Below are 10,040 nucleotides of genomic sequence, written 5' to 3'. Positions count from 1 at the left end.
TACAACAGACACAATCCAGGGTCTTGCGCTCCATCTCGACCCGAACAAGAGTACAAGTTCAAGCATGTGAATATATGAGCTGAAGTCGAACATGCATGAACATCGTCTGATTACCAGTCAATAGTGGAAACTGTTAACAGACGCGAGAGGTACCACCAATAATGACAATGGTCCTCAAGGTACTATAACTACAATCTACGGCGCGTGAATTAATGATCTGAAGTCGAACGCCCGTAGAATCATTCGATCGGAGGCCAATGATGAAAACCTCATGTCGAACACGAAGAACCTGCCATTGAGGCATGCAGGCTCCAAGGAACCGGAAAGGAGTCTCTAGATCAACTTCCTGGATAATGAGTTGAAGTCAACAGGAAGTGACCTTGATCGAAGGTGGGCCATAATGTTTCCCACATCATCGACACAAGACAGAGAGATAATGTTGTGAATCAAGATTGTGCGAACTATCAGAGGGAGGTTGTTTCTTTGCAGAGGTCAACTTCTCTTGAACATATCGGCGGCACATTAATGGAATCGGCAGTATTTGACATCAATGTATCAAAGGTCATAATGACGGGGCAATGAGTGGATGAGAGGTCAAAATAAGGTACCCAAGTCCATGGAAGCAAGTGAAAGATATGAGATGAGATATCCCCACCCCGGACACGAAAGCGGAAAAGTGCCATGTTCAAGAGCGACATACTGACGTTACGGTAATAATTATGGTTCAAAAATTTTCTTTTCCCCCCGCCATTTCTGGCGAGTACCCCAGTTATTTTTAACAAGCTTGATGGGGATAGCATATGCTTGTGTTGTGACAAAATCCGATGTCATTAAGTTTTAACGAGTCTGACAAAGGAAGAACTCGGCGTCTTTTCATGTTTAGAGAGTTTGAAAAGACAGCAGAAAAGGAAACTCCAGGGATGTCCTTTTTCGTAAAGTTGTGTCTCTCGGGCCCGAAAAAGTATAAAATAATACCCGAAAGAACCGCCTGATCATTACGATCGAGGAGTACTTTTCATAATTAGTGATTTCGACCTGAAAAAAGTAAAAAAGTGGTAAAAACCACGTCGTTTCGTAACCATTAACGAGTTTGAAACGACAAAAACCCGGTAATCTTTTTATGTTTTAACGGTCGACAAAAAGAACTTAAAACGACCGCCCCTTATTACCATTTAACGAGTCAAGAGGAGCGACTCGGCAATATTTTCCTCTTTAAATGGTCAAAAAAGAGCTGAAAGCGGACCTCCATTTTTATTTTCTTTAACGAGTCAAAAAGGAAAAATACTCGGCAATCTTTTCATATTTTACGAGTCAGAAAAGAGCGTAAAGGCGACTCGTCCTGAAGGAACGAGTGGTATAAAGGATAGCAACTGGTTCCGGTAATGGTGGAACTTGCTCGAAACATGTAAAGGTTAAGAGGCTGGCTAATAAAACCACTCATCGCTGCGGTTCTTCAGGAAAGGAGAAACAACCAAGTGAAAGCATATGATCAGCCAAAGAGATGGTGGCGATGGAATGAAACAACCAAGGCTCATCTAGCAGAATTTAGCAGATAAAAGGCAATCACGGGATGTAAATCAGGTATGGGTTCATTTTTACACAAGCTTGAACCATGGAGAACTTTGCTTGTTAAATTTTTTTGTTGCATGCCCCCAGCATGATAATGCAAAATCGAGGTACATGCCCCCCAAGCTTCATGGCATTCACGGAGTGGATGGAATGAAGGTTTACTTGGAAAGACTCGATTTTGAAGGAGGATGCATGCCCCCCCGGGCCAGCTGCCGTCATCAGAATGACAGAGTGGATGCTGGGGCATTTCCTGTGGAAATAAGACCATTTAGGAATGGTAGATGACTATATGTGAAGTGTGAACCCGGGAATGAAAGTTGGTCTACGACCTTGATCATCCTTCCTTCATGCGGAAAACACATCACTCTGAAGAGTGAGGACACAATAGCACGTATGCGATAAATATAGTCTCATCCAAGGAGTAAATTGTAATCTAATGGACCTTGGACTACCATGACACCCATTTGAATAGTCTTCCCTTCTAACGTGATAGGTACATTGGGAAGAATTCCTAAAGGTCGAGTGATTTCTCGATGGAAACCTGTAAGGTTTCTCATCTCAGGCAGAAGCAGTGGGGAACCAAGTGCTTCCCAAGCTGTTGAAGAAAGGATACTCACAGGAGATCCCTCATCAATAATTGTACCGACCATAACCATGCGGTAGACTTGGACTATAATTCGAAATGGTATGGAGGCTGGTAACCGAGGATTGACTAGTTGATCCCAATTGAAGGAAACAACTAGGTTGCTGGGAGGTGGGACTGGATAGACAGCCGGATATGATTCTGATGGAATTTCTTCCTGGTGCGAAGGAATGAGAGGGATGCTCACTTGATCATTAGAGTCTATGTTGATGAATAGAATTTGGACGGTGGGATCTTCATTCTTTGCAGTGATAACATCATTTGAGGAGGTAACTTCTGAAGGCAAAACCGAGTCACTTGTAATCTGGACCTTTTGACTGTTGTCTGGTTTGGATTCAGATGTAAGATCATCTAAGGCTGGAACTTATGAAAGCAAAACCGGGTCACTTGTAAGCTGGACCTTTTGACTTTTGTCTGGTTTAGATTCAGGTGTAAGATCATCTAAGGATGGAACTCCTGTAGGCAAAACCGGGTCACTTGTAATATGGACCTTTTGAAAGACCGGGTCACTTGTAATCTGGAACTGTGGACTTTCTTTTGGTTTGGACTCAGGTGGTTCATCTTCGATGATAGAGTGGTGCGTAGATGATGAATGTAAATCAAAACTTGTTTCGACCAGGGACTGGTCTGGAGCAAGTGGAGCACAGGTAGGTTCAGGAAGAGAGGTCTAGACCAAAGAGGAATCATGTTTGATCACTTGGTTAGTGGAGAGATGATCTGCAGTTGCAAAAAGACGCTGATATCCAGCGGGTAGTTGGGGTAAGGGAGCCGACAGACTTGCCAAAAGACGGGAGGCTTCATTCATAAGTGGACAAAGGCGAAGGAGATGATTACCTTCACAAAGTCGACAAGGGAAACGAACCTTCCCTTTTCTCTTACCAACTGACAAGGTATCGTCGATTTGCGACGACAAGGGGTGAGTCGGGTCACGGGACCATATATCTAGGATCCTGGGAATACCAGGACAATCGGAAAGAAAATGGTCCTCCTTGCATAATCGACAAGGATACTTAGCCTTCCGCGGAGGAGCAGAAGGTGGTTCCACTTCAGATATTTTTGTGGTAGATGCGACCTTTCCCTTAGGAGACTTCTTCTTTTTGGTCTTCTTCTTCTTCTTCTTAGGCACCTGGTTACTGAAATCCAAGGTTTCACCAGGCGAAGTAGAAGATGAGGACGCAGCAATGGGCGAAGAAGGGAAGGGGTCCACCTTAGAATCAACATGGTGTTGTTCGGGTGGAGGAGGTGGTGGCGGAACAGGAGTCATCACACTTGAGACCACCGAGTTTGAAAACAACCATACGGGTAAACCAATGGTTAACCCAGGCAAAGACAATGTTGCGATATACTGAACACCGACATTTCCAACAGAAGGAAATGGACAAGGGTTCCCATCAGAAGGAACACCTTGGCTGGTGGGCACCGGGAAGGCTGCCATTGAACGAGAAATAATCCTACTCAAGCTAACGCAACCGAAATCTAATTGGGTAGATGTTATCGTGGCCAATAAATTTTAAGACACTGAACTTAACCTTTTCATTTTTTAAGAGTCGAGAAAAGGATAAAAGATGACTCTAGTCTCCTTCGAATATTTAATGAGCACGAAGTGACAAGACGCTCACAGGCACCTTTTCGTTTAAGGAGTCCGAAAAGGATCAAAAGTGACTGCTCTAAAATTCTAGGTAGAGGGTGTGCCAAACTTTTCGCAAAACCACAGAATACTTTTTAGGGTACGGGTGGTCGATCTTCGTGAATGCTGTGTTCACTGCATTGCGAATCGTAGGGCGGCTGACACGGCTTCCTATGGATAAAGGCTTTATTCCTATAGGGGTCTCCCAATATATACGCGAGGGTACGTGGGAGCACAGTCCGTATTGGCACCTATCGTTTCACCGTGGAGGAATCACCCAACCACTCGACGATAAACTACCAGGTTTAAAGACGCCGGAACACGTCTCTAACCTAGACCTCTAGAGTATTTGCGTTATGTTCCAATGCGTTGTTATGTTCATTGAGTTTATTTTAAAGTTTATCTTCGATTATGTTTCAGTTTTTGGTCCTACCGTATGTGATATCTCAAAAACTTCTTAAATGCAAACTATATGCCAAAATTATATCATTTGATTCGATGAATTCTATCTACAGGAGGGTTGAGATTTTTACAAACGAAATGATCACTCAACCAACAACAAAGATCCTAATGCAGCTAATAACAAGAAATGAAATTTTTCTTTTTCTTTTTAATAGCAACAAATAACAACAAATGCTAACTAATATGATGCAAAATATTTTTTTGTTTTTCTTTCCTTTAAGATGGCATGATGCATTTAAACAAATTTTAAGAGATATGCACAATCCAAGTTCACTCAATGAAATAGAACCAATTCTGAAACACCAAAATGAACCATGCAAGCAAGGAAAAACACAAAGACTTTCACTGAACCATGTAATCTAAGTTCGAATGAAGTCAAGTGAAATCCACAGAGGCTAGAAGTGAAGCACTCAGAGTATAGGAGATCAAGCTTTAACAAATCACTGGATAGGTGCAGAACACAACCAACAAGCTGACTGGATAATCAAGAGATCAAAACTTCCCACAGAAGGCTAGACATGCAAAGTCACTAGATGTTCTAGGGCTGAGACGAAAATCAATAGAAATAAGCAAACAGCTGAAGGATAAAGGCTAAGACTAGTCAAGCAGAGGTTCAACACACTTCCAGAGGCTGTAAGAGATATAAAAGGAGACTGAAAGAGCTTTCTACCCACACACAGGCAAAATTTTCAGGGTTGGCGCGACTGTCAGCCTGCAACTTGCGCTACCACAGGATTGGCGCGAGTTGCTTTTGAGCAACATGCGCCAACTGGCGCGACTGTCAGAGTAATAACCGCGCCAATTAAGCTTGCCGGCTAGAAAAATAAATGATACGACCTCAGGTCGGGTTGACAGTGCTCAGATGGGTCAAACAGTAAAGAATAAACTCAAAACTGACTCAGGAAGCTCATTCACTCAAGCAAGCAGAAGAAAATTAACATGCAAGACAAATTCCAAATAGCTTCTCCCCAGCGGAGTCGCCAAATTGTTGGTTAGGTAAATCCCCTCTGCGGACAGAGGCGATCCCACTAGCCTGAAACAGAACTAGCCACAATCAAACCACGCTGCTACGCAAGTTCCTAGTTATGCATCAAAGGTGAATTAAGAAGACCAACCTGGAGTCCAACACTATGATTGAAGCAGAGTTGATATTCCCACTCCCTTGCTCCAGCAGATCATAAACGAACACCTGCACATGCAAAGGAAGAGACAGATACCAACATAAAATCTACCAAGGCACAACTATATTTCAGTCAGAAAGGAAATAAATCAACACATCACCATAATAGACAATGAGATTGGAACTATAATAGCAGTCGCTCATTAATTAATAATAAACAGGAAAAGTTACAACCATGGTTCTGACGTTGAACCTCTCCTGGCTGGGTGAGTAACTATATGTGTCTTGCAATGCATCTCCTCTCCGGCAGCATAACCTCTCTAGCATTCACTAGCATTCCTCCAAGAACTCAAGAACTCAACATATAACACTCCATGACTAACAGCTATCACTAGCTTGTCAAATGCATAAGGACAAGCTTATATAGATGAAGAAGGGAGGAGGATACGATGAACCGGGACACCTATTGTGGATTAACATTATCCCCAAAATCCATTAAAGATGGAGATAGGATAGAACTCGACAAAAGACTGATTTTTTATCCTCAAAAAGCTCCATGTAATGAAGGAAACAACAGTCGGGCGTGCGTTAAGGCAAAAAGCATGACCAAACTTGGTTGGCGCGACTGTTGCTCTAAGACAGAGCGCCAATGGTCGCGCCCTCTTTTGAGGATCTCCATGATTGGCGCGGGTAAGATACTGTAGACCTGCGCCAATGGAAAAAGAGCATTTTTCTGGTGTAATCTGTAGAAGGTGTCTTCAGGGAACATGAAGTACATACTCAGGGGAACATAATGCAAGTGTTTTTAGACTTTGTCACTTCTTATAACTCCCGGGATGAGTCCTCCAACGTATGACAAGAGGAGTAACAGGGATGGTGACAAATTACTGTGTAACAAGGAGTGCGGTGCACAGGATGAAATTTTATCATTTTGGCCCAAAAACTCTATTTTTCGCCTAGTTTCTTCTCAGTTTGACTTTTATCTTTCTAAAAGTCAAAATCATGATGTAATTTAATGTGAATTGATGGATTTTGATGTAAATATGCTAAATTTTCACTCATGTAGGTAGATTCATCATGAAAAGGTTGTTTGCAACTGGATGAATCAGTGTCCTAGGTTTTAGAGGCAAGTTGTTCCACTGCCTACTTTTCAGTTCTTAGTTTAGATCTTGTTGAAATAGCCCCTAAACTCATGAATTCAACCCCTAAAGCCTAGCATGATTTTTTTATTGCCTATATCTAGTATTTTTTCAGTCATTAGTAAAGGTTGGACTCTTGTGAATGCTTTGAGCATTATTGTACACTCATTCAACAGTTTGGCAAAGAAATAGACCAGGGTTTGCAGCGCTTTATGGGATTCTTGTGGCAACTTGACTTGTTATTGTGTTTCTTCTGTAATTGCAAGTTTACATGTATCTTACATTGTTATAGACATTTTTGGGCATTGCAACCCCAATCATACATGTCCATAAACCAAGGGCTCCTAAGTCCCTAAAAGTGTTGCTTCACACCCTAAAGGAACAAGGTCAGTTGATTACATCATCTCCCAGAATTTCTCCATAGAAAACTACTCAGAAATGGTCAAAACTGGACCATACTGATTGCTCAGTGCTGAGGGTGAGATGCATCACACATATTACACACGGGGGTGTGATGCATACTGAAAAGTCCTTCTATAGGGTGCGATGGACGAGAGTAGACAAATGGTGGAAGCAGTTTGCTAAGTGGATGATCTTGGAATCTTCCAGAAACTTCCCCAGGACACTTGTCTCTCTGAATTCACCCAGGGATGAGTAAGAGATCATCAATCTCCAAGTGGAATCAAGAACTATCAGAGAGAGGACACTAATCAAAATCCCAAAAGCTAACTCACCCCCCTGCAATCATCTATATATGGATCCCTCATCCCAGAGATCCAAAGGCTGGAATTTTGTATCTTGTAAGGAAGTGTTATTGGTTTCTTGGTGGAACATCATAGCGTTGGGTGATCTAAGCTTTTCATGAGGTGAAGAAGGGCTTTCATGCTGGGAGGATGACGCTGGGTCAGAACAATTGGTTGTAATCCTCTTTGCTCTTCTTGATATTAATAAAGTTATTCAAGTTTTCCTCCACATTCTTGTATGTTTGATGATATATGCATTTGTGTGGTCAATATATATCTGGTCCTATATTGTTTATGATTGTAGATCTCGGTTCTTTGATAGTATTATGTTGCTTTGATTCCACATGTGCTCTTTGAAGCTGTGTAGATGAAAGAAAAGTGGTAAGGATCTGTCAGAAGGGAGAGGAACCAAGCGAGGAACCAAGCGCAAGACTGAGGTTGGTGTCCTTTGTTCCCCTCTTATCTACTTCTCATAAAGGAAAGTGAAAGTAGTTTTAGTTTGTTTGTTTCTAAGATAGCTACCAGTCTTAGTGGGACTAGCAGCTCCGAGTGGACACTAGATTTCCCGATAAAAAAAATGGCGACTCCGCTGGGGATTGAATAGATTGTTTGCTTGTCTATATTTGTTTGTTTTATAAGCTTACAGACGAAGCCTAAAGTTAAGCCAGCTAGCCTTCGAACTGCATTTTCTATGCAAGTGCAAAGTAGATCAATGTTGCTTCAATCTATCTCTGGGTTTTGTTTATAAACTAAACAATCGATTTGAAAACCTTCTAATTTCCCTAGTGGTGGCTCTAGTAACCTCATTAGATCAACCCCTGTGATTTATATTTACTGAACATCAGTTTCTCGGCCTAAATCCCTAAACTAAGCTGCAAACTGTGACCCGGAACCTAGTTGAAGTCTCGTCCCTGGACCATCGCACCTTCTCCTCTTGGGAATCTGGATGCATCGCACCTCCCGTGTGCAGTAGGTGCGCTGCATCGCACTTTCTCTGTGTTGCAGGTGCGCTGATCAGACAAAACCTCTTCTGCTCTCAGATTTTGGTTTCTATGTTCACTCTCTTCAGCTTTATTCAGGAGTTTTGCTATCTGTGATCAGTATACCACTGTGGAAACCGTCTTCCTTTCCATCAATCCGCCTCCATTGTGAAAAGAACTGTGAATGTTTTTATGTATTTTGTGCCATTTTCAGTTCTCTTTTACAAAAAAGTAGCATAATCAAATTGTCGTTTTTTGATTTGAAAGTGTCGCAAGTGTCATTTTCAGTCAAAGAAAAGAATTATATTGTTCTTGATGGTCAATTATACAGTTACTCTTGTATTTGATTTGAATTAGTAGCTCTTCAAGTGTCAAAAGCAGTTTTCAATTCAAAATAGCAAAGTGTCGTCATTATCTTCCTTTCGTTTTTAAAGAGAAATTTGTTAGTACTGTCGCTTTGAAAACATAATTCAGATTTGTAGTTAGCATTCTTCTTGTCATTCACACATTAAGAAAGCTGAAAACAAATACATGCATGTGCATTTGCATTTAGACTGCTTGTTGGTTTGATTTAGGACAGTGCATCTAGTGTGTGCTCTTTGCTCTATGTTGAAAGAATGTCATCTCTCTTTCTTTAGTAGCTAGGATTTTCATTGCAAAAAGAAGATTAAACGATTGTTTATCATCTTAGATTGCATTTTAGGAATTGTATATCTACATCACGCAGTGAACCTGAAAGGAAAATTTCTTAAGAAATATCAACTGTAAAATAACTTCAATGAACATAAAAACGCTTTGGAACCTAACGCACAACATCTAGAAGTCTAGGTTAGAGACATATTCTGGCGTCGTAAAGCCTGGTAACTGTCGCTTTCATTGTTGGTTGGTGATTCCTCCTCTTTGAGATGACAAGCGTCAGTACGGACTTGTGCTCCCATGTACCGTCGAGTATATATTGGGAGACCACAATAGGCTATATCCTTTATCCATAGGAAGCCGTGTCTGCCGCCCTATCGATTGCAATGCACTGAACACAGCATTCGAGAAGATTGACTGCTACACCATAAAAAGTATTCTGCAGTTTTGCGATTGGTTTAGTAATCCCTCTGTCTAGATTTCCAGAGTAGTCTCTTTCGTTCCTTTTCAGACTTCTTAAAGGAAAAGGTCCATCTGAGCACTTGTCACTTCAGGCTCATTAAAAATCGAAGGCGACTAGAGTCATCTTTTGTTTTTTCTCGACTCTTAAAAATTGAAAAAACAATTTGTTTCAAAGCATCTAAAATTCATTTAATTCAGAAACATTTTCCCCTTTTATTTTTAGTTGATCGAGTAATCCGCAATCGTGGAAGAAAGTCATTTGAAACCCCGTCGTTTGCGGAGACTTACGAGTCAACCGTCTTTGTCTCCAGAATCAAAACTATTTCGGACAAAGCAAACTCGTTTAACCGGTTCAAAGTCCCCTAGTCTGGTTGGAACAAGTGTTCTGATAACCTCGGAGGCTCTAGCTACTCCAAACATTTCTGGTACCCCCGCCTTTACAGAAGAAGTTCTGCAGCCACTAGAGGATAGTAGAACTGATCCTAGTATACCTGAACCGGCTCCATCTACAGTTGATTCAGAAGGTGTTATTCCCCAAACATCTGCCACTGCAGAATCTATACCTTCTTCGGCACCAGAAATATTTTACAGACCTGACGGTCTACCTCTTCCACCTGGTTTGATTGCTATAGAAGAGATTGTGGAGGATCCACCATCTA

This window comes from Pinus tabuliformis, chromosome 2_2 (assembly GCF_031772625.1).
Source record: "Pinus tabuliformis cultivar Carrire ecotype Pingquan chromosome 2_2, CPIR1, whole genome shotgun sequence".
Classification (NCBI taxonomy): domain Eukaryota; kingdom Viridiplantae; phylum Streptophyta; class Pinopsida; order Pinales; family Pinaceae; genus Pinus; species Pinus tabuliformis.
Note: the sequence above shows the minus strand (reverse complement) of the source record.